The sequence below is a fragment of the Bactrocera oleae genome, chromosome 3 (assembly GCF_042242935.1).
Source record: "Bactrocera oleae isolate idBacOlea1 chromosome 3, idBacOlea1, whole genome shotgun sequence".
NCBI lineage: Eukaryota > Metazoa > Arthropoda > Insecta > Diptera > Tephritidae > Bactrocera > Bactrocera oleae.
Window position 1 is genome coordinate 56,642,562 of NC_091537.1, and position 24,775 is coordinate 56,667,336.

General features: G+C 34.6%; 2 long non-coding RNA genes and 1 pseudogene across 2 annotated transcripts; all 3 read left to right on the plus strand.

The window, feature by feature from the left end:
- Positions 1–3,314: 3,314 nt before the first annotated feature.
- Positions 3,315–4,239, plus strand: LOC138855936 (uncharacterized). Its single transcript, XR_011395067.1, has 2 exons — positions 3,315–3,602; positions 3,668–4,239. It is a non-coding gene; the product is annotated as an uncharacterized lncRNA (long non-coding RNA).
- A 2,404-nt stretch (positions 4,240–6,643) lies between these two features.
- Positions 6,644–8,512, plus strand: LOC138856093 (insulin receptor substrate 1-like; annotated as a pseudogene).
- Positions 8,513–9,575: 1,063 nt separating this feature from the next.
- Positions 9,576–9,920, plus strand: LOC138855937 (uncharacterized). The gene is made up of 2 exons (XR_011395068.1): positions 9,576–9,766; positions 9,829–9,920. It is a non-coding gene; the product is annotated as an uncharacterized lncRNA (long non-coding RNA).
- Positions 9,921–24,775: the final 14,855 nt, after the last annotated feature.

Consider the following 24,775-nt stretch of genomic DNA (forward strand, 5'->3'; position numbering starts at 1 on the left):
GCTGTGCATCAGGAGAAAGTTCACGACGTCTTCTTATATTCCCCCTGGTTTGCCTCTCGCTTTCTAACTGACGATTTGCGGGATTCGATCTATGCAATTGTACTCTTTCCAACGTTGATTCCTGCTCGTTTGCTAGTTGTTGCCTGGTTTGCTGGCGGGTCACTCTTCTTTGAGAAGAATTTAAAATTTGCTCACGACGTCTTCTTATTGGATCTTCTCGACGACTTCTCCTCAATGCTGCATCTCGTTGCCTCTCTTCTTCTCTTATTATTGCATTCTGGCGCCGTACAGAACGTTCCATTGTGTCGCGCTCATGCTCCGCTGCTCTATATTCCGGATCCAAGCGCCTGTTTGAATGACCCATTGTGCTGCGCTCCTGCTCCGCTGATCTATATTCCGGATCCAAGCGCCTGTTTGAATGACCCATTGTGTTGCGCTCCTGCTCCGCTGCTCTATATTCCGGATTGGTTCTCCTATTTAAATGTTCCGCGGTGTTGCGTTCCTGCTCTTCAGTTCTATATTCCGGATCCAAGCGCCTGACCGAATGTCCTATTGTGTCGCGCTCCTGCTCCGCTGCTCTATATTCCGGATCCAAGCGCCTGTTTGAATGACCCATTGTGTTGCGCTCCTGCTCCGCTGCTCTATATTCTGGATTCAAACGTCTATTTGAATGACCTACTGTATTACGCTGCTGCTCTTCAGCTCTGTGAAGTAGGTTCTGTCGTCTAGTGGAACGTGCAGAACTATCACGAGTTCTCTCCTCATTGCGGTACTCCAAATTTGAGCTGCGTAATTCTGCAATATAGTCAGCGTTCCTTTGTCTATTATTTTCCAAATTTTGACTATATTGTCGTCGGCTTCGATTCAGAGCATTGCGACGTCTTTGTTCCTGCGATTGCCTAGATACTCTTAGCATTTTCAAAAATTATTAAAAAATATTATACAAATAAAAAATATACTAAAATATTAATAAATTAAGTAATAATAATATAATTAAAAGAATTCGTATTATTTAAAAAAAGGATTTTTTCGTTGATTTTGAAAGTTATTTGCGTTGTTGAAAGTTTATGCTGCTCGCGTAAACTGAAGTGATCCGATGCGTTGGGTCCTATTTATTGAATGTTTTAGAGCCCGACTTCACATCTGTAAACTCTTTTGCCCTTCTTGGTATCATCAAGCAACTTTCGTAGGAATACTAATGTGTTAATTACAGAAAGTGCATTGTAGAGGTTCTTTTTTACCTAGGTTATACTTTCTACCTAACTTGCAAACTATGTTTACTTCCTACCTACTCTTCTACCTAGGTTTTGTTTTGTACCTACCCATCAGTTAATTAGGGTTTTAAAACTGAATAATTATCTTTAGATAGTTCTCTATTATTATTAATAAATAATAATATATCTTGAATAATTAGGCATTTGTTTATTTTATGGTTAATTAAATAATATTTTTGCTCCTTACTCTTATGTATCTATTCTTAACACATTTTTCAACTTATTGTCCCAATTAGCTACATGTACCACCTTACTTTTGGCACAAGCAAAACAGTTTTTGGCAGATATAAGATAATTTTTATTGAAAGCTCAAATTGGACAGTATAAATAATTAATTAATCTGATTTGTTTATAATATATTATTTGTAAAGTGGTTAAATCTGACAGCTGTATGCTATATTGGTCCGATCTTAAGAATTCGTTCGAAGATTGAAGTCACATCTTAAGCAATAATCCATACTAAAAACTTCCATCCAAAAATTTATTTTGATCAGTCAGTTTCTATGATAGCTGTTTAATATAGTGGTCTGATATGAACAATTCGTTCGAAAATTGTAGCAATATCTTGGCCAATCATCATCCATGCCATATTTCGTGAAGATAACTTGTCATAAACAATTTTTTTCATATAAGAACTTTATTTAGATTGTCAGTTTGTATGGCAGCTATATTCCATTGAGAGAAATCAATGCCGGGTTTCGTGAAGATATTTTATCTAATGAACAATTTTTCCATGCAAGAACTTGATTCCGATCGTTACGTTTATATGGCAGCTATATGCTATAGTAATCCGATGTGAAAAATTTCTTTGGAGATTGCATTACTTCTTCTAGCAAAAACTTATGCCAAATATTGTGAACATATCTCGTCGAATGAAAAAGTTTTCCATGCAAGTACTTGATTCCGATCGTTCAGTTTGTATGGCAGATATATGCTATAGTGATCCGATCTGAACAATTTCTTCGGAGATTGCATTACTTCTTCTAGCAAAAACTCATGCCAAATATTGTGAACATACCTCGTCAAATGAAAGAGTTTTCCATGCAATTACTTGATTCCGATCGTTCAGTTTGTATTGCAGATATATGCTATAGTGATCCAATCTGAACAATTTCTTCGGAGATTGCATTACTTCTTCTAGCAATAACCCATGCCGAATTTCGTGAACATACCTCGTCAAATGAAAAAGTTTTCCATATATGCTATATGCTATAGTGATCCGATATCGGCGGTTCCGACAAATGAGCAGCTTCTTTGTGAGAAAAGGACAGGTGGAAAATTTCAGATCGATATCTCAAAAACTGAGGAACTAGATCGCGTATATACAGACGGACGGACGGACAGACGGACGGACAGACAGACGGACATGGCTAAATCAACTCAGCTCGTCACGGTGATCATTTATATAATATATATACTTTATATGGTCTCCGACGTTTCCTTCTGGGTGTTACAAACTTCGTGGCAAAATTAATATACCCTGTTCAGGGTATAATGAGGGGAAAGCACTCTGAAACTTTTATGAGACACATAAAAAAAACGCTGACATTTTCGAGCAAACTATTGGCGAAATTACTGAAAAAAAACGCAAGTAATTCCAACCAGAAGAATATTGCGAGGTACAATACATTGTGAACAAACCATCGTCAGCTACAGTTACACAGCTACTAGTCACAAAAAATGGTCCTCCACTTAAACTTATAAAAGACAGCGGGTTTCGTAAAAAGGGCAGCTAAGCTGCGCTCTTCAATGACATCTACACTTGATTATCGATAAGTTACAGTTTCCACGCAGAACCAATAGTTTGATTTTAACATATGTATGTACATATAAAGCTACAATTAGACACGTTGGAGGGTACGCACCAGGTGTGCCCTCCGCCACACTTGCCTTTTCACACGTAAAGTGTGGCTTTATAGTATGTCGTGTACCAACAACTTTAAAGCTTACCCCGAATCAATATATGTATGTTCTATTGTCTTTTCTTACTGCAGTCTACTTTCCATAAAAGTGGACTGTGTTAGTCGATTAGGTTCATAATAGGAATAAATGCACAATACATTGAAAATGGCGATTTGCTAATACACACTCTGTCAATAAATGAAATATTTGGGAAAGAAAGCACACCGGCTTGAACTTGTCGAATATAATAATAGAAGTTTTAAAATCATATGAAATAAATATAGACAGAAGTTACTCCATAACTGTCGACAATGCGGCGAATATGATATGTGTCTAAAACTTTCTTAATAAAAATGTTCAAAACTTCCATCAAAATCAACGGCTGGTATACTGAAGAAGAAGGAAATGAAGTCACGCATTCACAAGGTAACTAAAAATATATGTCTTGGATCTTATTAATATATTTATAATTAGCTAAAAATTATTTGTAGATTTAGATTTTGACATTGATGACGGAGATGACGACGATGGTAACAGTGGAGAAATTTCCGGCGCAACCATTCCAAATTGCACGTTTGAAGAATTTGAGGCAACTTTTTATATCATAACTCCATAAGTGTAATTAGGTGTGCTGCACATACCCCAAATTGAGCAGTGTCAGATTTCCTAAAGGAAATAGATGAAATCCGTAGAAAAAAAGCTTAAACATACATACCTTGTTGAATCTGTTACGACTAGAAAACTTAAATAAGCCAGATATTGAATGCGTTACTCGATCGATACAACATGAAAAAAACGTTGGGTGGTTAAGTCGCAAGTTTCTGACTGCATTAACAGAACGAGGGGAATATTAATTAACTAATTCTAGTGCTTTAGCTGTCGTTTATTTAGACCCCAGGTATCAGATTTTATTATCAGACTCAGAAAAAAGATTTTGCAAAAAACATTTGATTAAAATTTTTGATCTCAACTCTAAAATATAATATTTAGGAACTGGAATCCATACTTGAACAATTGAATAAAAAGGAAACTTTACCAACTAGAAAAACGATTGTGAACATAATTAATTGTTTTGACAATATTTAACATCTTTCACCACTTGCAGACATTTTGCAATTTCGGCAAAACTATACAGAGAAAAAGTTAAAGAGTTTAGCCGAGATCGCGTTAGGTGCTCCTGCAACACAAGTGTCGGTCGAAAGAGCATTTTCAACTATACAATTTATTTGATCAGATTTAAGAGCAAGTATAGACGAAGACTTATTAGAAGACATTCTTTTAATAAACTTATATACTGAGTAATCAAGAAATCGTAGGATTAGTTATTCTTTCGATTTATAAAATATCTTATTAAAAATGTAAATCGAAGTAATATGCTTGTAGCCGTTTGCTGTATTGACCTCAGATATGTCACTTCTTTAAGTATAAATTCCCTCCAATAAAAGTATGTGTAATTATATAATAGTAAATGTCAATACTGATATGATAAATATGTATGTGAAATATGTAAATGAATTCATGAATTTGAATATGAAATGAATACATGAAAAATATTTAAAGCCTTTTATCGTACATACATACATATATGCACAAACATTTTTTTTACATCAGTTAGTATAAAATATTGAACCATTTGAACCGAACCGCGGTTCAGAGATACTTATAAACAGGTTCTTGAACCGGTAAAAGTTTTTTCTTAGTGGTTCGAACCACTGAACCGAACCGCATGGAGTTTTGGAATGGGTTGCAGCCCTGACTATATGTCTGTCTTTGGCATTAGTACTCATACTAGAGTTCTTATTTCATTCCTTTTGAACTTTAATTGTTGGCATGTAATTTGTATATGAGTTTAGCGAATTTCTGTAGTGACGAATTTGAAACCAAATGCGCAAGTTATCAATACTAATACACGACTGACTCATACGGTCCGCCGCTTCGCCGTTCTAAACGTAATTTTTGTCATTCTCTTGTTTTAACGGTAGTTCCTAATTATGTTCATTCGTCACACAACATTTGTGTTAGTAGACTGATTCGAATATCCCAGTGCACCGATTCGTGGTGACTTCTGTGATAGCATCTCAAAGGAAGTTGAGATGGCAACTCGCGCAACTCGAGGCTACCAGCCCTGCAAGCCACCAGTCTGTTAAATCACCGACTAATTACCCAACAGCTCCATAAGAGATTCCTGTTAAAGTTTCTATGAGTTTCTTACGGCCTAATAGACATTTCTAGTTGAAACTCTTAGACATTCATCTCTTTCTTATCTATTGGGCTTATGTGTTAGTTTCCTCGATAATTCCTTTAATGTATTGAGTTTCCGTAGCCGTGACTTGCTGGGATGTTATCCAAAATTAGAATTTTCATTTGGTATTACCAGACTATATCATTAAGTAGCTTTATTAAGTGAGATTTTGTAATTTTTTTGAAAATTGTTGGTAAATCTGCCCTTAACTACACAAAACATGGATAGTCAAAATAAACTATCGATAGTGAGACGAAAATAAAACTATCGATAGTCCCATCGATTGTTTTGCAGCTCTATCTGCTAGAATGAATCAAAGAGTCTGAGGGCACAGCTTTGATTCTATTGCGTATGAGTGTAAATTACCTGAGGGCTATTCGGAATAAATGCTTGTGTATCTTTTAATTTCTTCCGAAGGGTGAACAAAGCTATTCTCCAAACATATTCTTCGTTAAAGCCGTGTTGTTTAGTACACTTACTTGGCGAGATACATAGTAAGTGGATCAATCCAAACGTCGTTGAAGTCGTTCAAATAAACAAGTAGAGGAATCAATTGGTGATCTAGCGGAATATCGGTAACACATTTTAAATATTTATTTGAAACCGCACGAAATTGCAACGATGAAAAGAATTTCAAAATTAAACGGAATACCGAACTACGTAACAGCAAACTGTTACAAACAATATCATAACTCGGTGCCCTCGCCTTTCCTCTTCGCGCCCTCGCTAACAAACTACGAGTTGCGGCATCAAAAGATTCGTGTGTGAATCAGCACAAACTCTTCTCATAAGTTGATAGTTTGTAAAAAGTTCTAGTTTCATAAAATTCATACCCTCTAAAGATGCCAATATTAATCAATTCGAAAACTTGGGCATTTAACGCAAAAGATTTTGTAGAAACGTATAAATTAATCAAATCTACTAAATAAATTTTAATGAACTTTATTGTTTTATATTTTTTTTTATGTTTAATTTTACAAATTTGATCAATGCTGCCAAATACTCTAAACAGTAGTTCTCGAAAATGTGAACATAACTTTTAATATCAGGGGTTTCGAGTATAATCACGCAAAGAAAATTTCTGTTATAATCGCCAGAAAAATATGTATACACGATACCTTTCCACAATAGGGATATAAATTACAACTTTTGCTTATTTCTTTGGAATATAACAGTATATAATTTTTGTAATATTTCCAAAATATTGATGTAATAAATTTGTTGATTTTACAGTCAGGAACGTCCTAAACGATCGTATTCAATTGGAAGTAAGATAGACAGAAACAAAATCAAACGATCGGGAAATTCGAACGAGATTTTACATGACAAAAACGCTATCCGAGTCCGAGCGTTTTCAGTTGGATCTCGGCGTGCTGTTTTATTCCCAGATCCCGCTTTCATCAGAGTTGTATTAGTAACAATAGTTTAAATTTTGGGGCTGACGATACTGGTTATAAATTGGGATTAAATACGAATTGTAATAAAAAGTCAACGAGTGCTTCTAATTGGTTCAAAATAGTCAAGTATCTGTGGATTGTATGAGTGATCTAATGGAAATTGATTTTTCGAAAGTTCTATCCATAAAACAAATGGAAAAGCTGTACCTGGCAGTGGAAATTGTTCTGATGTATCGTTAAACGAAGTAAAGGGTTATCAGACATCAAAACCTATTAGTGAAATGTTACAAACATTTTCGCTTAAAAAAATAAATCATGAAGAAAGTGGATACTTGGAAATGAAGCCTTTGAATCAAGAAATATATTCCATGCACAAGATTTCCCTGTCACATTCAAACGAAAGCTTTTCCGACACAACAAAAGCAAGTGACATTACATCTACATCATGCGTAAAAAGAAAGAAAGTACAAATGTATTCCCACGGAAACTATCTATTTAAGGAAAAACTCACAAACAGTAAACAAAATCAGTTGTGTATGCCTACTAAAGAACTTGATTTTGTATTACATGAAGAAAATCGAAATCACCATTTGGAAGAAGAAAAACTTGATAGTACTTCGAACTCAGAGGAAATTACTTATCTTTCGTGTATATATTCCCAACTTTCAGTTCAACCAACTTCAAAAACAATTAATGAAATCGAAACTAAAAAAAGTATTTCTATGATTGATACTGAGAAAATTATTAAAACTACAAAAACCATATTCCATTTGGAATATAGTACGATATGTTCATTGCTAGACAACATACGTGGTAAAAATTACAGCTGTAAAGAAACAGAATCCTCTTCTAACAGAGAGCGAAAATTGCCATTAGCAGGAATAAATGAGAAATATTCTGTTTCATCAAACGTACCTTCCTTGCCATTAGCACCATTGACCAACGCCAACAAACTTTCATCAGTCGCTCGATTCAACGATTCTCCCACATTTTTGACCATCATAGATAATAGAGAAAGCGATAATGGGCTTCCGAACTGTATAAACGAAAATAAAACACCGCATATTACCACGCCTACATCTTCAACTGCTTGCTCCAGTTATGAATTATATTACGCAAAGCTAGACCTGCCGCAATGCAGTACCAAAGATAATGCGAAATTCCAAAAAATAGAAAATGTTGTTTCTCCAACAATAAGTGCAATAAGTGCAGAAAATGATTCATATGCTAAAATAGATTTTGATCATTCTTCGGATTCATCATCTTCTTCTAAAACTTTAAATTACTGAACCAACGAAAATTATATATTTTGCTTAATATTTGAATGTAAATAAATTACTCCCAACTATTCATTGTGTATCTTTGATTACGATAATAAAAGATGTGTAAGTAACGATGGAAATGTATTAAGCAGATGGATAATATAGGTATAAATGCATATTGTTTATTGATGCTTAAAATTGGAGAGAGAACCATGTTCACCAATATCCACTGCCCTGAAAACAGGCTTACAATTAATTCATTAAAAATACAATTGAATTAACATAAAAAGTAATTGAATTAACATTTAAATTAAATTTTATTTTATTTTGTAATTCCCAAAATCTTAATTACAAATAATTTACAAATCTCTAATTTTAAATACCGGATTGAAAAATAAAACAAATCCTATGTTTATGACTAAAAATTTAAAAAAATGTGATTTTGAATTTTAAAATATTTTGCGCTTGCGTGGTTCGTGTTTTACTTTTGGTTATCTTTGTAAGAAGATTTTTATTTTTAATAAATTTTCATCAGCTTTTAACACTCTTTGTTTAATTTATTAATAGTGTTTCGGTTAGAAATATTCATAAATTTCCTTTTTTTTATCTATATTGGTTACCGCTTTTGATGTAAAAAATAACTATTTTTGGTACTCTATATTTTAAATTGAAAACATTTTAAAAATTTTTAGTTCTACAAAATACTGCTTCCAAAATGAATTTTGTATGAAAATAGTTAGTTTAGCTATAATTTCCCTAAACAACTCTTCTCCGTTTAATAGCCCTGATAAATATTACATGAAAGCTTTGTTTATGACAAGAAGTCTAACACAAGTCAGTGTAAATATTATAAATTAAAAATGAGGGGAAAGCACTCTGAAACTTTTATGAGACACATAAAAAAACACTGACATTTTCGAGAAAATTATTGGCGAAATTACTGAAAAAAAACGCAAGAAATTCCAACCAGAATAATATTGCGAAGTACAATACATTGTGAACAAGCCATCATCAGCTACGGTTACACAGCTATTAGTCACAAAAAATGGTCCTCCACTTAAACTTATGAAAGACAGCGGGTTTCGTAAAAAGGGCAGCTAAGCTGCGCTCTTCAATGACATCTACACTTGATTATCGGTAAGTTACAGTTTCCACGCAGAACCAGTAGTTTGATTTTAATATATGTACATATAAAGCTACAATTAGACACGTTGGAGGGTACGCACCAGGTGTGCCCTCCGCCACACTTGCCTTTTGACGCGTAAAGTGTAGCTTTATAGTATGTCCTGTACCAACAACTTTAAATCTTACTCCGAATCAATATATGTATGTTCTATTGTCTTTTCTTACTGCAGTCTACTTTCCATAAAAATGGACTGTGTTAGTCAATTAGGTTCATAATAGGAATCAATGCACAATACATTGAAAATGGCGATTTGCTAATACACATTCTGTCAATAAAAGAAATATTTGGGAAAGAAAGCACACCGGCTTGAACTTGTCGAATATAATAATAGAAGTTTTAAAATCATATGAAATAAATATAAACAGAAATTACTCCATAACTGTCGACAATGCGGCGAATATGATATGTGTCTAAAACTTTCTTAATAAAAATGTTCAAAACTTCCATCAAAATCAACGGCTGGTATACTGAAGAAGAAGGAAATGAAGTCACGCATTCCCAAGGTAACTAAAAATATATGTCTTGGATTTTATTAATATATTTATTAGCTAAAAATTATTTGTAGATTTAGATTTTGACATGGATGACGGAGATGACGACGATGGAAACAGTGGAGAAATTTCCGGCGCAACCATTCCAAATTCCACGTTTGAAGAATTTGAGGCAACTTTTTATATCATAACTCCATAAGTGTCATTAGGTGTGCTGCACATACCCCAAATTGAGCAGTGTCAGATTTCCTAAAGGAAATAGATGAAATCCGCAGCAAAGTGAAATCCGTAGAAAAAAAGCTTAAACATACATACCTTGTTGAATCTGTTACGACTAGAAAACTTAAATAAGCCAGCTATTGAATGCGTTACTCGATCGATACAACATGAAAAAAACGTTGGGTGGTTAAGTCGCAAGTTTCTGACTGCATTAACAGAACGAGGGGAATATTAATTAACTAATTCTAGTGCTTTAGCTGTCGTTTATTTAGACCCCAGGTATCAGATTTTATTATCAGACTCAGAAAAAAGATTTTGCAAAAAAATATTTGATTAAAATTTTTGATCTCAAATCTAAAATATAATATTTAGGAACTGGAATTCATACTTGAACAATTAAACAAAAAGGAAACTTTACCAACTAGAAAAACGATTGTGAACATAATTAATTGTTTTAACAATATTTAACATCTTTCACCACTTGCAGAAATTTTGCAATTTCGGCAAAACTATACAGAGAAAAAGTTAAAGAGTTTAGCCGAGATCGCGTTAGGTGCTCCTGCAACACAAGTGTCGGTCGAAAGAGCATTTTCAACTATACAATTTATTTGATCAGATTTAAGAGCAAGTATAGACAAAGACTTCTTAGAAGACATTTTTTTAATAAACTTATATACTGAGTAATCAAGAACTCGTACGATTAGTTATTCTTGCGATTTATAAAATATCTTATTAAAAATGTAAATCGAAGTAATATGCTTGTAGCCGTTTGCTGTATTGACCTCAGATATGTCACTTCTTTAAGTATAAATTCCATCCAATAAAAGTATGTGTAATTATATAATAGTAAATGTCAATACTGATATGATAAATATGTATATATATATTATAACAACTTATTGTATCTTTCAAACTAATAGTGGTAAATGAATTCATGAATTTGAATATGAAAAGAATACATGAATTTGATCTCAACTTTAAAGCCTTTTTTCGTACACACATACATATATGCACAAACATTTTTTTTACATCAGTTAGTAAAAACTAAAATTTTTTACTACAGCTGTATTATAGCAAATATTTAATACAAAACTATTTTAATAGCTAGCTAATAGCTTTCAATTTAATTTAAAGAGTTATAAATGTAATCTGATAAATCAAAAGAGGTTAAACCACGAACACGAACAGAAATTCCAAAAATGGCTGATGATGATAAAGCACAAGGCACACCCGCAGAAGCTACACGCTCAAAGCAGGGTGCAAAACAAAAAAGAACCAAAGACAATTCACTGTCAAGGTTCATAACTGAAAGTGACAGTTTTATTAGATACTGCACACGGTTTTCGGCTTCGCCTATTAACTACAATACAGAATCAGTCCTAAATTTAAAAATTAAAAGCATAGATAATATATGGGCACGCGTTCTGACAGCGTACGATACAATATTAGATACTGACATGTATATTTTTAAAGGTACCAGCTTGTGATACTGAAGTTTTCCATGGAGGTTATGATCAATGGCCGTCCTTCCGGGACATGTTCACTGCCGTGTATATTTCAATGAATTTACCAAAAATTCAACAAGAAACCAGCCAAGAATTTCAAAAACTATACTCGACAGTGACAAATTGCTTATCTGTGTTAATCCACAGAATCGTGGGCCCTATCCTAGTAAATATTTGCGCAGCGACACTACCTGATGCTGCTTTGCTACGATGGGAGCAATCACTAGTTTCAAGAAAGAAATCGCCAAAATGGCATTAAATGAAAGAATTTTTAACAACTCAGTACGAAATAGCTGAGCGAGTAGATAAAAAGGTAGTTAAGCCAAAAGGTCATCGAAATGACTCAAATAAAAACTTTTTTAAACCCCAAGTCAGTAATAACACACAATATAATAGACACGTTAATAGAAACCAAACATTCGTGTCAGATCAAACAAACCATTGGCAATCATTATGAGAAATCTGTAAAGGAAGACATAATATAAGATCTTTCGAGAAATTTAAAAAAATGTCCGTTTCAGATAGAAACAATCTTGTCCGACATCATAAACTTTGCATCAACTGTCTGTCCAATTCTCACGGGACAAAAGACTTTGAAAGCAAATTCAGTTGTGTGTACTGTCAACGACGACATCACTCATTGCTTCACATAGCCAATTTTACAAATATGAACCAAAATCATATACATAAAACCACGGGCCTAGTCGCGACAACCAAATCAGGTAATCTCGAAATCCCGAATCCCGAATACCGAATCCCGAAAATAAAGAGGAACACGCATGTTGCTCAAAAGCAGCAAAAGTTCAAGCGCTTCATTCAGAGAATGAAAGCAAAATTCTTTTACCCACAGCGGTCATTGCTATAGAACATAAAGGAGATTTATTCAAATTAAGAGCATTAATAGATCAAGGCTCTCAAAGATCCTTTATATCATCAAAAGCTCAGAATCGGCTAAAATTGCCAGTCAAAAATTCTAGTTTTCAAATTTCGTGAATATTCAAATAAAGTTTGCCCAATCACCATAGTCTCTCTCTACCGCAGCTCACTAATTTGTTTCCAAGCTATGAAGTAAATAAAAATCAGTGGGAAAAATGCTCATATCTCAAATTAGCAGATCCCAACTGTCATACCCCATCACAAATCGACATATTATTGGGCAGCGACTTAATACCTCAAATAATTCTTGAAGGTATAGAGAAAATCTCTAATAAATTGTTAGAGCAGCCCAAAACACAATCTTTGGATGGATATTAAGTGGCCAAGTCACAGAAAAAATTAACTCCTTCACAACTCAAGTTGAAAATATTTCAAACGAATATTTAAATAATCAACTCAAAAAATTCTGGGAAGTAGAAGAACTACCCCAAATCACAAAACCTTCAGAAGAAGACCTGGCATGCGAAGCCTATTACCAGTCCACAACAACAAGAAACGAACATGGTCGTTATGTTGTGCGACTCCCATTCAAGCCCACCTTTCCAGAAACGATAGCTCTAGGCCACTCGAGAATATCAGCAGTCCAGCAATTCCTAAGCTTGGAAAAAAGCTTGATAAAGAAAAGCGAGCTTAAATCAGCATATGATGACGTGATGGATGAATATCTTGACCTCAATCATATGGAAGAAGCTGTACCATATGAAAAAATATCTAAAGGTAGATATCTATTTTTTTATCTTCCTCATCACGGGGTAATAAGACCAGATAAAATCACAACAAAAGTACGAGTTGTTTTTAATGCCTCAAAGTGTACGAGCTCAGGCAAATCACTCAATGATGTACTATACACAGGGCCAACATTACAACCTGATCTCATGCTGCTAATACTAAATTGGCGCATGTTTAAATATGTTTTCAATGGAGATGTAGAGAAAATGTATAGACAAATTTTAGTACATAAAGATGACCAAGATTTCCAGCGGATAGTCTTCCGAAAATCAAGTAATAGTCCAATCAGCGACTACAAACTTAAAACAGTTACCTTTGGCATCAATTGTGCACCCTATTTAGCGATTAGGACATTACATGAAGTGGCAAAAACCTGTCAAACAAATTTGCCTTTAGCAACTTCTGTGCTACAAAAACAAACATACGTTGATGATATTCTATAAGGTAGCCACAGCCTCTCATTAGCTTGCGAATCACTATCTCAAGTGATCAAAGCACTAAATTCAGCCGGGTTCCCCCTAAAGAAAATTACATCCAATCATCCTGAGATAATAAAAAACATAAAAGGGGAAGACTTATTAGATACTAACTTCCTTAAATTTGAAAAGGCCAGTACTACAAAAACTCTCGGGATTCAATGGAATGCGATAACAGATCAATTCTCATATACAATTGAGTCAATATCTGCAATATCCGCCATAACCAAACGTCAAATACTTTCCTCGGTGGCAAAACTTTTCGACCCCGCAGGATGGCTTTCGCCAATAATGATTCAAGCAAAAATCCTCATTCAAGAACTGTGGCAAGACGGCACTGAATGGGATGAGCAAGTAAAACCCATACGTTTAACAAAGTGGGTTCAATTTGCAAACAATCTACATACCATCTCGGAAATTCGAATTCCTCGATGGGTAAATTTCGCACCTGACTATAATGTCGAATTACATGGCTTCTGTGATGCCTCTGAAAAGGCCTATTGTGCAACAGTTTACGTACGCACTGAATATGATAACAAAATATCTTCACGTCTTTTAGTAGCCAAAGCCAAAGTTGCTCCGCTGAAGACACTAAGCCTTCCACGGCTTGAACTGAATGGGGCACTTCTGTTAGCAAAACTAGTCTCAATTGTCCAAACCCATCTGAAATTAACCAATCACAAAATATACCTTTGGTCAGATTCAGAAATAGTTTTAGCATGGTTAGAAAAACCACCATATACCTGGAAGACTTATGTATCTAACCGTATATCTCAAATATTAGACTTAGTTGGCCCAGCACAATGGCAACATGTTGCAAGTGCAGATAATCCAGCGGATCTTGGGACAAGAGGCTGCAAACCACTTCATCTCACCAGCACTACACTCTGTTGGAACGGTCCTACGTGGTTAACAGAATCACAAGAAGTCTGGCCAAAGTCTCCCGCTCGCAATATAATAGCTCCTGAAATTCGGAGAATTGAAAACTTTCATATCACTCCTGATGAAGATGATATATTACATCGATTTTCATCATTCCCAAAAGCACTAAGAGTAGTCGCTTACATGTTTAAATTTATCCAAAGACTCAAACAAAAGGTTAAAGGAATAACAAATGATCCTTCCGTACAACTAACGCATTCCGACATGCAACATGCCAAGGTCCTCCTTATTACATATACACAAACTCGCTATTTCATTCGGTAAAAATCAAAGTTAGTCGAAAGACGACCCCTCGATAAGGGAAGCTCACTTCTCGTTTTAAATCCTTTTTTGGACACTAAAGGATTAATCCGGGCACATGGAAGACTAGTGAATTCCAGCCTTAGTTATAACGCACGACATCCCATTATAATTCCCGATTTTATTTATTTATTTTTAATATATCTTCACCAACTTACATTACATGGTGAGCATCGCTCGATGCAACAAATGGTCCGACTAGAATTTTATATACCGCGCCTAAAGCCACAAATTAAAAGAACGATTTTTATGTGTGAACAATGCACATTGTACAAGCACAAAATACGCACGCAGATCATGGCAGCTTTACCACCTGAACACTGCAATTTTGCTCTTCCCTTTACCATTACTGGGGTCGATTTTGCTGGACCTTTCCAGATAAAGGCCTCTATGTTAAGGTCTTCCTCATTCAGAAAAGGGTATGTGGCTGTCTTTGTATGTTTCACGACAAAGGCAGTACACCTCGAGCTATGTTCGGATCTGTCTACTGCGGCTTTTCTCGCAGCATTTGCACGCTTTGTCGGACGACGCGGATTTCCATCAAAAATTATGAGCGACAATGGGAAAAACTTTATCGGAGCTCAAAGAGCCACAGAGAAAGAGTTTGTAAAATTTAGTCTCCCCAGAAATTTTTAAAAAATATGAACCACAAGGAATCGATTGGCAGTTTATACCCCCTTGTTCTCCCCACATGGGCGGACTCTGGGAATCAGCTGTAAAAAGCTTTGAGTCCCATTTAAAGAAAACGGCAGGTAATCATAAATTATATGAGGAATTTACCACACTACTCGCTCGTATAGAAGCCGTACTAAATTCAAGACCCATCTCACCACTCTCGCAAGATCCCTTCGATTTCACAGCTCTTACACCTGGACATTTTCTCAGAGGAGCTCCACTTCTCGCCATACCTGAGGCAGAAGGAGACTCACTCAATTTAATAGACCGATGGGAAAAAATTAAGATACTTCATCATGAATTCAGCCATAGATGGAAGGAAGATTACCTTAAAGATCTCCATAAGAGACATCGGTGGAAAATGATCCAAACGAGGAACCAAATACGGGCGAATGCGTCATCATACATGATGAATGCCTTCCTCCAACAGAATGGCGACTAGGCCGCATTGAAAAGGTCCATCGGGGACGTGATGGTCACATAAGAATAGTAGACGTACGAACACAAACTGGTATACTAACTCGACCATTAGTAAAATTGTGTTTTCTTCCGAACACCCAAGAACCGATTACACAAACCCCGCCAAGACAAGCGCATAAATAAAATCAAAACCGACAATTAATTCGTTTAACTCGAAATACTACCGTTTTATAATCCGTACATGTAAATCTAACACTAACAAACGCGATTAAAAATTAACCGCAACATATATAGTTACATATACATATATATATATATATATATATATATATCTATTTTTCAAACCAAGCAACCAATATCATAATTCAAAATTATGTGCCAATAATTCAAAATTATTTGAGGTCCGTAATTGCTGCGCCTAGAGCATCTGGTCCACCCACCGCAGCACCAAGGATGCAAAGCGCCACGGCTCCGCACAGCCAATCATCTGCAGCAGCAGTCAGAGATGCAAACGAGGAGCAGTTTGATGAGCATCTGCCTCCACGATGCAGTCTATGCCGTCGACCTCACGTCCTGAAGAAGTGCACTATCTTCAAGAGCATGAAGCCCGCTCAACGCCAACAGATCGCCAGAGCCCACGGACACTGTATGACTGGCTTGGCAGATAGTCACTCCACCTTTGACTGTATGACCGACGGATCGTGTCAATATTGCCAACGACCGCATCATACTTTGTTCCATCGATTCCCTCGACGAGAAAATCCGTCCACAACACAGACCAGTCACCGGCACAGACAACAAGGGAATCCCGTCCAGCGCCAAAGAGTACATCGCCCGAAGCCATCCTGAGGGGCACGCTCACGGCCACCTCCACCACCCTATGATCATCGCAACCAGCGGCAAAGGGCAACCGGATTGAACGCCGTAGTGAGCACTCTGCAATAGTTGCAAAGACTTCTAGGCAATTAATTCGCCTAGGGGGGCCGGGATGTTCATGCGACTTCTAATCCCGCGACATTTTTACAACTAAGCTCACAACCAGCGCACAACATCATACAACACAACATAATACAATGCAACATCATACACCACCTACAACACACCATATCACCCACCAACACAACCATATGCATGTACAACTAACCAACCACACTATACACTGACACTTCAAGCAACATCTTTTTCACCACCCAAAGAAACAAAAGGGATTGTACAGACCAGAATGGTCTCCTTTTTGTTTCTCGACACCCGTCCGGAAGTGCCCCAAACTCAAGATTTTTCTTTAACGTTGAACAATTTAAAGTGTTATAGTGGATAAAGTGTATTTAACATTAAAAAAAACATTCAAATATTTTTGTATATAAGTGAAATTGTATTTCGAAAAAATGAAATAAAAGCAAAGAGAGAAACTAACTTAATTATATTATATAAATATAAGTGAAATTTTATTTCGGAAAGAATAAAAGCAAAGTGAGTAACTAGAATGGTTTGCAGCCCTGACTGTCTTTGGCATTAGTACTCATACTTATGTCATTCCTTTTGAACTTTAATTGTTGGCATGTAATTTGTATATGATTTTAGCGAATTTCTGTAGTGACGAATTTGAAACCAAATGCGCAAGTTATCAATACTAATACACGACTGACTCATACGGTCCGCCGCTTCGCCGTTCTAAATGTAGTTTTTGTCATTCTATTGTTTTAACGGTAGTTCCTAATTATGTTCATTCGTCACACAATATTTGTGGCCGTAGACTGATTCGAATATCCCAGTGCACCGATTCGTGGTGACTTCTGTGATAGCATCTCAAAGGAAGTTGAGATGGCAACTCGCGCAACTCGAGGCTACCAGCCCTGCAAGCCACCAGTCTGTTAAATCACCGACTAATTACCCAACAGCTCCATAAGAGATTCCTGTTAAAGTTTCTATGAGTTTCTTAAGGCCCAATTGACATTTCTCATTGAAACTCTTATGTACGTGTAATCATTCATATCTTTCTTATGCATTGGACTTATGTGTTAGTTTCCTCGATAATTCCTTTAATGTACTGAGTTCCCGTAGCCGTGACTTGCTGGGATGTTATCCAAAATTAGAATTTTCATTTGGTATTACCAGACTATATCATTAAGTAGCTCTATTAAGTGAGATTTTGTAATATTATGAAAATTGTTGGTAAATCTGCCCTTAACTACACAAAACATCGATAGTCAAAATAAACTATCGATAGTGAGACGAAAATAAAACTATCGATTGTTTTTCAGCTCTATCTGCTAGAATGAATCAAAGAGTCTGAGGGCACAGCTTTGATTCTATTGGGTATGAGAGTAAATTACCTCAGGGCTATTTGGAATAAATGCTTGTGTTAATATCTTGTAATTTCTTCCGAAGGGTGAACAAAGCTATATTCCAAAAATATTCTTCGTTAACACCGTGTTGTTTAGTCCACTTACTTGGCGAGATACATAGTAAGTGGATCAATTCAAACGTCGTTGAAGTCTTTCAAATAAACAAGTAGAGGAATCAATTGGTGATCTAGCGGAATATCGGTAACACATTTTAAATATTTATTTGAAACCGAACGAAATTGCAACGATGGAAAGAATTTCAAAATTAAACGGAATACCGAACTACGTAACAGCAAACTGTTACAAACAATATCATAACTCGGTGCCCTCGCCTTTTCTCTTCGCGCCCTCGCTAACAAACTACGAGTTGCGGCATCAAAAGATTCGTGTGTGAATCAGCACAAACTCTTCTCATAAGTTGATAGTTTGTAAAATTTCTAGTTTCATAATATGCATACCCTCTGAAAATGCAATATTAATCAATTCGACAACTTGGGCATTTAACGCAAAAGATTTTGTAGAAACGTACAAATTAATCAAATCTACTAAATAAATTTTAAAGAACTTTATTGTTTTCTATTTTTTTTTATGTTTAATTTTACAAATTTGATCAATGCTGCCAAATACTCGAAACAGTAATTCTCGAAAATGTGAACATAACTTTTAATATCAGCGGTTTCGAGTATAATAACGCAAAGAAAATTTCTGTTATAATCGCCAGAAAAATATGTATACACGATACCTCTCCACAATAGGGATATTAAATTGCAACTTTCGCTTATTTTTTTTGGAATAATACAGTATACGATTTTTGTAATATTTTCAAAATATTGATATAATAAATTTGTTGATTTTACAGTGAGGAACGTCCTAAACGATCGTATTCAATTGGAAGTAAGATAGACAGAAACAAAATCAAACGATCGGGAAATTTGAACGAGATTTTACATGACAAAAACGCTATCCGAGTCCGAGCGTTTTCAGTTGGATCTCGGGCGAAAATTCCTAAATGTGACTTACAGCGTGCTGTTTTATTTCCCAGATCCCGCTTTAATCAGAGTTGTATTAGTAACAATAGTTTAAATTTTGGGGCTGACGATACTGGTTATAAATTGGGATTAAATACGAATTGTGATAAAAAGTCAACGAGTGCTCCTATATTGGTCCAAAATAGTCAAGTATCTGTGGATTGTTTGAGCGATCTAATGGAAATTAATTTTTCGAAACGTTCTATCAATAAAACAAATGAAAAAGCTGTACCTGGCAGTGGAAAGTGTTCTGATGTATCGTTAAACGAAGTAAAGGATTATCAGACATCAACATTCATACATGAAGAAAATCGAAATCACCATTTGGAAGAAGTAAAACTTGATAGTACTTCGAACTCTGAGGAAATTACTTATCTTTTGTGCATATATTCCTAACTTTCAGTTCAACCAACTTCAAAAACAATTAAAGAAACTGAAACTAAAAAAAGTATTTCTATGGTTGATACTGAGAAAATTATTAAAACTACAAAAAACATATTCCATGAGGAATATAGTACGAAATGTTCTTTGCTAGACAACATACATGGTAAAAATTACAGCTCTAAAGAAGCAGAATCCTCTTCTAACAGAGAGCGAAAATTGCCGTTAGCAGGAATAAATGAGAAATATTCTGTTTCATCAAACGTGCCTTCCTAGCCATTAGCACTATTGACCAACGCCAACAAACTTTCATCAGTCGCTCGATTCAACAATGCTCCAACATTTTTACCATTATAGATATTAGAGAAAGCGATCATGTGCTTCCGAACTGTATAAACGAAAATAAAACACCGCACATTACCACGCTTACATCTTCAACTTCTTTCTCCAGTTATGAATTATATTACGCAAAGCTAGATCTGCCGCAATGCAGTATCAAAGATAATGCGAAATTCAAAAATATTAGTTTTCCAACAATAAGTGCAATAAGTGCAGAAAATGATTCATATGCTAAAATAGATTTTGATCATTCTTCGGATTCATCAACTTCTTCTAAAACTTTAAATTACTGAACCAACGAAAATTATATTTTTTGCTTAATATTTGAATGTAAATAAATTACTCCCAATTATTCATTGTGTATCTTTTATTACGATAATAAAAGATGTGTAAGTAACGATGGAAATGTATTAAGCAGATGGATAATATATAAATGCATATTGTTTATTGATGCTTAAAATTGGTGAGAACCATGATCACCAATATCCACTGCCCTGAAAACAGGCTTACAATTAATTCATTAAAAATACAATTGAATTAACATAAAAAGTAATTGAATTAACATTTCAATTAAATTTTATTTTATTTTGTAATTCCCAAAATCTTAATTACAAATAATTTACAAATCTCTAATTTTAAATAACGGATTGAAAAATAAAACAAATCCTATGTTTATGACTAAAAATTAAAAAAAAATGTGATTTTGAATTTTAAAATATTTTGCGCTTGCGTGGTTCGTGTTTTGCTTTTGGTTATCTTTGTAAGAAGATTTTTATTTTTAATAAATTTTCAACAATTTTTAACACTCTTTGTTATACTCTCGCAACTTGTTGCTACAAAGTATAATAGTTTTGTTCACCTAACGGTTGTTTGTATCACCTAAAACTAATCGAGTTAGATATAGAGTTATATATAATATATACAAGGAGCGACCAAAGTAAACAGGACTTTAAAAAAAAAGACAGAACAAATGGCTTTATCGACAAAATCAATTAATTTTATTTAAAATAGTCTCTTTCTGCTTTACAGCGTTTTGCACGAGTGTTTTAGCTCGTTACCCGGTTTGGCCGCCAGTATTCCGGTGCAAGCCTTTTGAATGGCTTCCACGTCTGCATAACGTTTTCCCTTCATCGGCAAATGCATTTTTCCGAAAGGATAGCAGTCGCTCGGTGCCATATCAGGTGAATACGGGGAGTGGTTGATTGTTAAAATGTGATTTTTGGTCAAATACGCCAACTTCGATCTTCGCGATATTCGTGCCGAACACGTCGATTACGGCCCACCAAACGCTTAATAACTCCAAGGTAGAATACCGCATTAACGTTTTGGCCGGGTGGAACAAATTTATTGTGGACAATACCCTTCGAATCATAAAAACAAATCATCTCCTTTCTCATTTATGTCCTCACGACCACTTTGAAAACGTTGAAACCACTCGTGCACTCTGCTACGGGATAGGCAATCATCGCCATAAACTTGTTTCATCAATTCAAACGTTTCGGTAAAAGTTTTACCAATTTGAAAACAAAATTTAATGTTGGCTCTTTGAAGCTCATTTTCGCACCGATGACAAAAACATGCTGACACTTAAAACGCAATAACTTCACTTCCAATAGATGAAATGTTTTTACTGGATGTCGATAAAGGATAGCAGATTCTAACGCACTAGTCCACATATAGATGGCGCCACTAGAGTTTACTTTGTTACTTTTTTACTGTTTACTTTGGAACGCACCTTGTACAATAGTTCCTTATACCCAAAAAAAAAGAGTTTGATTGATCTGAAATGGAGTTGCTCTAACTTCAATTCAACTGAGTGGAGTTGCAAACCGTAACAATCAATTTGTTTTATAGTAAGTAAGAAGTGTCCCGTTAATAAATACATATTACGTTAACCTTTCATAAACTATATCTACTTGTTAAAACTAAAAAAAAATGCTTAATTTGGTATATTAATAACCTAATATCGAATATGCTCAATTAACAATTGTTGTCAAGTCTTTGGAATTCAAAGTTAAGCAATACCTTGATATCATTTTAAGCATACTCTCGCGACTAAAGGATCTTCTGTATCCATCCACAGTTCTCCAGGTCCTATAATACATTGCCGTCCAACTTCCATATAAAAAAGGCAATGTGAATCTCCACATCTGAAATTAAATGATATTCAAAATTCAGAGTTGTAAATAACCGTGAACTTGTACAGTTTTGCTATATTGTTTGAAAGGTTAATATAATGATAGAAATGTAATAAATTATAGTCAAATACTACATCAAATTTATCCGTAACATAGTTGAAAAGCAATATAAATTGTTAAAGTAGTTTAAAAACTAAGAATTGTACAAAGAGACTATTAGAAATATGTAAGTACTATGCCCATTTAATTTATAATTTAGCGTAAATATAGAGCCACATTGATTAACAATTTTGAACAAAGTTGAGGTAATACCAAAAATTCAAATTTTGTTTCAATATGAGTAGTTATTTTATTATAAATGCTATTACGGAATTTTTAATTTTACGATATCACGATACAATGTCACGATATGTTATTGTATAGGAACGAACTTTCTTGAAGAAGTGTCTTAAAAATCAAATACTTTGAGTAAGTCATTGCTGTTGACTTCTATATAAATATGTGGTATATATTTAATTTTTTTATATTATTTGCTTGTTTACCAATAACCATACTGCATAAAAAATATAACAGTGCTAGCAACAGAGTCTTTGGCTGTATAAGAGTATATTTTATTTATCCTATCAGCTGACGGTTCTTTGAAAAGTTTGGCAGAAATGGAAAAATAATTTCGCCTAATACCTCAAAGTATTGCCGTGATTCAATATGTGTTCTGTAGATGTATTCGTGAAATCTTCACTTTTTTAAACTGACAACAACAATAAAATTGTAATTAAAATTATTTGTAGCTCGTAACACCAAAAAAGGGTTTAACATTCAAGGGTTTTTAAATTCAACTTATTAGAGTTGCAAACCGTAATAGAGACATTAGTCTAAATTTTAGTCATACTATCGCATAAATAGACAATGTAAATCCTTAAAAATATTTCAAACAAAAAAAGTATGAAAGTAAATATTATTTAAGAAAGTCGTAAAGTGTTTAATGAGCAGCGTATTTTCGGAGATCAATTTGATAAATTGTTCAATTAAATTCTAGGGCTAGTATATCTTTATGTATATAAGACTACTACCGATGCCGCTTTATAGAAAACCTGTAATACCAGCAAGTCTTGTGAAGATGCTATTTTTATATTTTGCTCTTGGAAAAGTAAAAATTTTAACTGATGAAATATAGTGCACTACTATTTATTTCTATATATGTACGTACTCAGTCAAATTATGTTACTAGTAAATGGACCTACAGACTTGGAAGGACATTACATACATATGTATTTCATAATTTTTAATGTACATAAGCGGTATATTATTTTGATCGATTTTAGTATAATAAAAGGGGAAACTTTAGTAGACCATGCCATGATTTCATGGTTAAGAGGGGTATGGTTATTATAGCCGCCAGAAACTTATAGTTTTCGAGATATTTGCATTTTAAGTTAAAAATTTCACAAATTTTGTCTTACAATTTCTCGATTTATAGTTAATTTTTCTTTTATATTATGCACTTATTGTACACTAACACTTCACTACAATGTTTATACATATTTATTTTAATACTAGCAGACCCGACAGACGTTGTCCTGTACACAAATTGCCACAAATTTTCATTGTTTGCCCTTGTGACTTATTTATAGTCATAGCATATGCCAAGCGGATTGGAAACTCTAAACGTTTGAATGGTATAGACGCCAAAATAGATGAGCGGCATATTCGAAATAAGAATACAAATATCCTCAATCATTATTAATGACTCTCATTATATATTTCTGCGGAGAATTCAATATTTTGATTTTGATTAGTAATTCTAATCCGATGTAAAATGTCCTCACTCATTGAGTCTTTATATAATATTTGTCCCACAGAGCAGATGCTTCAGACGGAAAATGCGTTGTCAATATTATTGAAAATAATTGATGAATTTGTTGTGAAGATGAGCTCAGTGCTGCATTTGCAAGTGTGAGATCCCAATGGTTATCATCCTCCAATAAATGTTACTCACAACACGCATCGAATAAAGTGTCGTATAAAGTACCATTGACTTTTCGCAAATATCGGAAAGATGTTGGTCCAGGAACGTTAGCCAATAACAAACGCAAAAAATAAACATTCGCGTTGCTTAGGATGAACTGTATATAATCGACCTAAAGTATTTGTCATAAATATGTCGGTGAATCCTGGGACTGGAATGCCTCGTTTCCGTGGTTCCCATTTTTTTGATTGTTTATTCCACGTAAAAAATTTAGGAACATCAGTATACATTAATGTCCTTGCGAATTGACCAATAACACCTTGTCTGCAACAAAGGTTGAAAAATTCAGTAACAGTTGTTTTTGGGGCCGTTAAAGCTTGTACAGTACTTGTAGTACAGTCTGTTCTGTAAAGTAAACACGCTGTCCGTCCATGGTTTATTAAGAGAAGGGAAAGAACAAAAATTTGGTTCATGTATTTGGGATATAATCCTCTATTATTCATTTTAATTCTTTTGCAAAATATAATTATATATAAAATAGATATGGCAACACTTATTATCTGTCAACATGGAACCCATTTGTTATTGTGCATATAACGAAAACGGTGTAAAAATAAAATGC